The 6962-nt window shown below is 44.1% G+C and overlaps 1 pseudogene; it reads right to left on the reverse strand.

Moving 5' to 3' along the window:
* Nucleotides 1–4645: 4645 nt before the first annotated feature.
* Nucleotides 4646–6658, reverse strand: LOC120041941 (annotated as a pseudogene).
* Between the last annotated feature and the right edge of the window lie 304 nt (nucleotides 6659–6962).

Raw genomic sequence — 6962 nt, forward strand, 5'->3', positions numbered from 1 at the left:
ACTTCACTAGCTTGTTGTTGTTGTTGTCAGGGTTGTTCCTGTTGGGTAGCAACTTCACCAGCTTGTTGTTGTTGTTGTTGTCAGGGTTGTTCCTGTTGGGTAGCAACTTCACCTAGCTTGTTGTTGTTGTCAGGGTTGTTCCTGTTGGGTAGCAACTTCACCAGCTTGTTGTTGTTGTTGTTGTCATGGTTGTTCCTGTTGGGTAGCAACTTCACCAGCTTGTTGTTGTTGTTGTCATGGTTGTTCCTGTTGGGTAGCAACCTTCACCAGCTTGTTGTTGTTGTTGTCAGGGTTGTTCCTGTTGGGTAGCAACTTCACCTGCTTGTTGTTGTTGTTGTTGTCGTCATGGTTGTTCCTGTTGGGTAGTAACTTCACCAGCTTGTTGTTGTTGTTGTCATGGTTGTTCCTGTTGGGTAGCAACTTCACCAGCTTGTTGTTGTTGTTGTCATGGTTGTTCCTGTTGGGTAGCAACTTCATCAGCTTGTTGTTGTCGTCATGGTTGTTCCTGTTGGGTAGCAACTTCCCCAGCTTGTTGTTGTTGTCATGGTTGTTCCTGTTGGGTAGCAACTTCACCAGCTTGTTGTTGTCGTCATGGTTGTTCCTGTTGGGTAGCAACTTCACCAGCTTGTTGTTGTTGTCATGGTTGTTCCTGTTGGGTAGCAACTTCATCAGCTTGTTGTTGTTGTTGTTGTCAGGGTTGTTCCTGTTGGGCAGCAACTTCACCAGCTTGTTGTTGTTGTTGTTGTCATGGTTGTTCCTGTTGGGTAGCAACTTCACCAGCTTGTTGTTGTTGTCATGGTTGTTCCTGTTGGGTAGCAACTTCACCAGCTTGTTGTTGTTGTCATGGTTGTTCCTGTTGGGTAGCAACTTCACCAGCTTGTTGTTGTTGTTGTCATGGTTGTTCCTGTTGGGTAGCAACTTCACCAGCTTGTTGTTGTTGTCATGGTTGTTCCTGTTGGGTAGCAACTTCACCAGCTTGTTGTTGTTGTCATGGTTGTTCCTGTTGGGTAGCAACTTCACCAGCTTGTTGTTGTTGTCATGGTTGTTCCTGTTGGGTAGCAACTTCACCAGCTTGTTGTTGTTGTCATGGTTGTTCCTGTTGGGTAGCAACTTCACCAGCTTGTTGTTGTTGTCATGGTTGTTCCTGTTGGGTAGCAACTTCACCAGCTTGTTGTTGTTGTTGTTGTCAGGGTTGTTCCTGTTGGGTAGCAACTTCACCAGCTTGTTGTTGTTGTCATGGTTGTTCCTGTTGGGTAGCAACTTCACCAGCTTGTTGTTGTTGTCATGGTTGTTCCTGTTGGGTAGCAACTTCACCAGCTTGTTGTTGTTGTCATGGTTGTTCCTGTTGGGTAGCAACTTCACCAGCTTGTTGTTGTTGTTGTTGTCAGGGTTGTTCCTGTTGGGTAGCAACTTCACTAGCTTGTTGTTGTTGTCATGGTTGTTCCTGTTGGGTAGCAACTTCACCAGCTTGTTGTTGTTGTCATGGTTGTTCCTGTTGGGTAGCAACTTCACCAGCTTGTTGTTGTTGTTGTTGTCATGGTTGTTCCTGTTGGGTAGCAACTTCACCAGCTTGTTGTTGTTGTTGTCATGGTTGTTCCTGTTGGGTAGCAACTTCATCAGCTTGTTGTTGTTGTCAGGGTTGTTCCTGTTGGGTAGCAACTTCACCAGCTTGTTGTTGTTGTCATGGTTGTTCCTGTTGGGTAGCAACTTCACTAGCTTGTTGTTGTTGTTGTCATGGTTGTTCCTGTTGGGTAGCAACTTCACCAGCTTGTTGTTGTTGTTGTTGTCAGGGTTGTTCCTGTTGGGTAGCAACTTCACTAGCTTGTTGTTGTTGTCATGGTTGTTCCTGTTGGGTAGCAACTTCACCAGCTTGTTGTGTTGTTGTCATGGTTGTTCCTGTTGGGTAGCAACTTCACCAGCTTGTTGTTGTTGTCATGGTTGTTCCTGTTGGGTAGCAACTTCACCAGCTTGTTGTTGTTGTTGTTGTCATGGTTGTTCCTGTTGGGTAGCAACTTCACCAGCTTGTTGTTGTTGTTGTCATGGTTGTTCCTGTTGGGTAGCAACTTCACCAGCTTGTTGTTGTTGTTGTTGTCAGGGTTGTTCCTGTTGGGTAGCAACTTCACTAGCTTGTTGTTGTTGTTGTTGTCAGGGTTATTCCTGTTGGGTAGCAACTTCACCAGCTTGTTGTTGTTGTTGTTGTCAGGGTTGTTCCTGTTGGGTAGCAACTTCACTAGCTTGTTGTTGTTGTTGTTGTCAGGGTTATTCCTGTTGGGTAGCAACTTCACCAGCTTGTTGTTGTTGTTGTTGTCAGGGTTGTTCCTGTTGGGTAGCAACTTCACTAGCTTGTTGTTGTTGTTGTTGTCAGGGTTATTCCTGTTGGGTAGCAACTTCACCAGCTTGTTGTTGTTGTTGTTGTCAGGGTTGTTCCTGTTGGGTAGCAACTTCACTAGCTTGTTGTTGTTGTCAGGGTTGTTCCTGTTGGGTAGCAACTTCACCAGCTTGTTGTTGTTGTGTTGTCAGGGTTGTTCCTGTTGGGTAGCAACTTCACTAGCTTGTTGTTGTTGTCAGGGTTGTTTCCTGTTGGGGTAGCAACTTCACCAGCTTGTGTTGTTGTTGTTGTCATGGTTGTTCCTGTTGGGTAGCAACTTCACCAGCTTGTTGTCGTTGTTGTTGTCATGGTTGTTCCTGTTGGGTAGCAACCTCACCAGCTTGTTGTTGTTGTCAGGGTTGTTCCTGTTGGGTAGCAACTTCACCTGCTTGTTGTTGTTGTTGTTGTCGTCATGGTTTGTTCCTGTTGGGTATTAACTTCACCAGCTTGTTGGTCTGTTGTTGTCATGGTTGTTCCTGTTGGGTAGCAACTTCACCAGCTTGTTGTTGTTGTTGTCATGGTTGTTCCTGTTGGGTAGCAACTTCATCAGCTTGTTGTTGTCGTCATGGTTGTTCCTGTTGGGTAGCAACTTCCCCAGCTTGTTGTTGTTGTCATGGTTGTTCCTGTTGGGTAGCAACTTCACCAGCTTGTTGTTGTCGTCATGGTTGTTCCTGTTGGGTAGCAACTTCACCAGCTTGTTGTTGTTGTCATGGTTGTTCCTGTTGGGTAGCAACTTCATCAGCTTGTTGTTGTTGTTGTTGTCAGGGTTGTTCCTGTTGGGCAGCAACTTCACCAGCTTGTTGTTGTTGTTGTTGTCATGGTTGTTCCTGTTGGGTAGCAACTTCACCAGCTTGTTGTTGTTGTCATGGTTGTTCCTGTTGGGTAGCAACTTCACCAGCTTGTTGTTGTTGTTGTCATGGTTGTTCCTGTTGGGTAGCAACTTCACCAGCTTGTTGTTGTTGTCATGGTTGTTCCTGTTGGGTAGCAACTTCACCAGCTTGTTGTTGTCGTCATGGTTGTTCCTGTTGGGTAGCAACTTCACCAGCTTGTTGTTGTTGTCATGTTTGTTCCTGTTGGGTAGCAACTTCATCAGCTTGTTGTTGTTATCATGGTTGTTCCTGTTGGGTAGCAACTTCACCAGCTTGTTGTTGTTGTTGTCATGGTTGTTCCTGTTGGGTAGCAACTTCACCAGCTTGTTGTTGTTGTCAGGGTTGTTCCTGTTGGGTAGCAACTTCACCTGCTTGTTGTTGTTGTTGTTGTCGTCATGGTTGTTCCTGTTGGGTATTAACTTCACCAGCTTGTTGTTGTTGTTGTCATGGTTGTTCCTGTTGGGTAGCAACTTCACCAGCTTGTTGTTGTTGTTGTCATGGTTGTTCCTGTTGGGTAGCAACTTCATCAGCTTGTTGTTGTCGTCATGGTTGTTCCTGTTGGGTAGCAACTTCACCAGCTTGTTGTTGTTGTCATGGTTGTTCCTGTTGGGTAGCAACTTCACCAGCTTGTTGTTGTCGTCATGGTTGTTCCTGTTGGGTAGCAACTTCACCAGCTTGTTGTTGTTGTCATGGTTGTTCCTGTTGGGTAGCAACTTCATCAGCTTGTTGTTGTTGTTGTTGTCAGGGTTGTTCCTGTTGGGCAGCAACTTCACCAGCTTGTTGTTGTTGTTGTTGTCATGGTTGTTCCTGTTGGGTAGCAACTTCACCAGCTTGTTGTTGTTGTCATGGTTGTTCCTGTTGGGTAGCAACTTCACCAGCTTGTTGTTGTTGTTGTCATGGTTGTTCCTGTTGGGTAGCAACTTCACCAGCTTGTTGTTGTTGTCATGGTTGTTCCTGTTGGGTAGCAACTTCACCAGCTTGTTGTTGTCGTCATGGTTGTTCCTGTTGGGTAGCAACTTCACCAGCTTGTTGTTGTTGTCATGTTTGTTCCTGTTGGGTAGCAACTTCATCAGCTTGTTGTTGTTGTCATGGTTGTTCCTGTTGGGTAGCAACTTCATCAGCTTGTTGTTGTTGTTGTTGTCATGGTTGTTCCTGTTGGGTAGCAACTTCACCAGCTTGTTGTTGTTGTCACGTCCTGACCTTAGTTCATTTTTATATCTCTATTTTGGTTTGGTCAGGGCCTGAGTTAGGGTGGGCATACTATGTTTTTCATTCTATGTTTTGTTCTGTGTGTTGTATTTCTATGTGTTTGGCCTGGTATGGTTCCCAATCAGAGGCAGCTGTCAATCGTTGTCTCTGATTGAGAACCATACTTAGGTAGCCTGTTCCCACCTGTGTTTGTGTTGTTTTCTGTTTTGTGTATTGCACCTTGCGGAACTGTTCGTCTGTTGTTTTTGTACAAGTGTTCATATTTATTAAACGTATTCTGAATACTTACCACGCTGCACCTTGGTCCTCTTCTCCTTATCCCGGCGACATTCGTTACAGTTGTTGTTTTTCTGAAGCATCTTGTGTGATGTAGGTCTTGAGGGTAGAGGGTGAGAGAAGATGGATTCTATTCATATGCTGTCCAGCTTCTGAAGAACGTATGGTGCTAGAATGGAGAGGAGATCAGTAAACAACAGAACGTATGGTGCTAGAATGGAGAGGAGATCAGTAAACAACAGAATATATGGTGCTAGAATGGAGAGGAGATCAGTAAACAACAGAACGTATGGTGCTAGAATGGAGAGGAGATCAGTAAACAACAGAACGTATGGTGCTAGAATGGAGAGGAGATCAGTAAACAACAGAACATATGGTGCTAGAATGGAGAGGAGATCAGTAAACAACAGAACGTATGGTGCTAGAATGGAGAGGAGATCAGTAAACAACAGAACGTATGGTGCTAGAATGGAGAGGAGATCAGTAAACAACATATTTCGATTCTCTTCACAACTAGACAGTACATTTGACTCATGTTGGTTCCATGAAGAACCCTCTGTTAAATGGAACCCAAAAGGGTTCTACCTGGAACTAAAAGGGTTCTTCAAAGGGTTCTCCTATGGGGACAGTGGAAGAATCCTTCTAGGTTCTAGATAGCACCTTTTATTTAAGAGTGTTGGCCTATATTCAAATCCCCGAGCTGCCCCTGAACAAGGCAGTTAACCCACTGTTCCTAGACCGTCATTGAAAATTAGAATTTGTTCTTAACTGACTTGCCTTGTTAAATAAAGGTTAAAACATAAATAAAACAACTAGACAGTTACATTACATTTGACCTTAAAGTAAAATCCTAATTGTGTATGTACTTACCTATATAGACACACTTCCCATGGTTTGACAGTAAAAAAAACTAGCTACAAAGACTATTTTCCTGATTGTCTCTACTGATGGCCTCTAACAGCAGAATAAAATCAGTGGGATATTTAACCAGCACTGAAACAGAGTAGGTTGCTAGTTGACTATGTGTTGTAAATTGTTTCAATGCTGCCGTCTACAGATCTTCTAATGTATTGTAATACCACATGTACCAATACAGTAGAATTGACAGGGACACTGTGTAATGATACAATGACCCTCCATCCAATGTTCTGCTGCTGTTGTGCAACATTGTAACACCACTGACATGTTTACAGGTTGCCATGCCGACGAAAGAGAAGGTGTTTTCATTCTGTAATAAGGCCTTCACTTCAGTCTGGATGGCTGGTTGACTGCAGACAGGTTACACAGTATCAGCGTAGGGGTTAGGCTGTTTCTGCTCTCCTCCCAACTACTAATGGAATTGTCCTGCCAATGCAACGTATGAAAATGTATCCACTCACTACTGTAAGTTTCTCTGGATAAGAGCGTCTGCTAAATGACTCACATGTTCAATGTAATGTTCAGTTGGACAATATCAATGGAATAGACCAAAGCAGAGCCATGTATTTAGATATGAATACATGACTCTGGGCAAAATGACAAACAGATCTGGGACCTGCCAGATTACACAGTTGACACAGTTGACATCATAGGGAAACCCGACTAGCTTCTGGTCCAGTACTTACTGACTCGGAGCAGGGCGACATGGAGGAGAAAGTTCCTGACCGAAGACACCACATCTTCTTCTTCATCTCTTCCCGGTCCATCTTCGGGCCGAGTCCCTCCATTTTCAGCATCTTTAGTTAATTATCTGGCGGTGATGTGATCTGATTAGCGGCTGTCTGTCAACCAATAGCCTACTATGCTGTGTTATTAGCTAGAGCTAGACAGTCCGAGTACACCACATCCTGAATGGCCACGAAGATGTGTGTCTGAAATGCACCTTTAAGTTCAGTTGGAGCTGAAACGACGGACAGATATCTCGATTGAGGATAATGTCAGTATTTAGCTACGTTATTAGCTGTTATGTGTTTTGTTTTGCACGCAGGGTATGGCTAAATGGGGTGTGTAGAAATACAGCTAAACCTAGGGTATGGCTAAATGGGATGTGTAGAAATACAGCTAAACCTAGGGTATGGCTAAATGGGGTGTGTAGAAATACAGCTAAACCTAGGGTATGGCTAAATGGGGTGTGTATAAATACAGCTAAACCTAGGGCATGGCTAAATGGGGTGTGTATAAATACAGCTAAACCTAGGGCATGGCTAAATGGGATGTGTAGAAATACAGCTAAACCTAGGGTATGACTAAATGGGGTGTGT

The sequence above is a fragment of the Salvelinus namaycush genome, unplaced genomic scaffold (assembly GCF_016432855.1).
Source record: "Salvelinus namaycush isolate Seneca unplaced genomic scaffold, SaNama_1.0 Scaffold581, whole genome shotgun sequence".
Classification (NCBI taxonomy): Eukaryota; Metazoa; Chordata; class Actinopteri; order Salmoniformes; family Salmonidae; genus Salvelinus; species Salvelinus namaycush.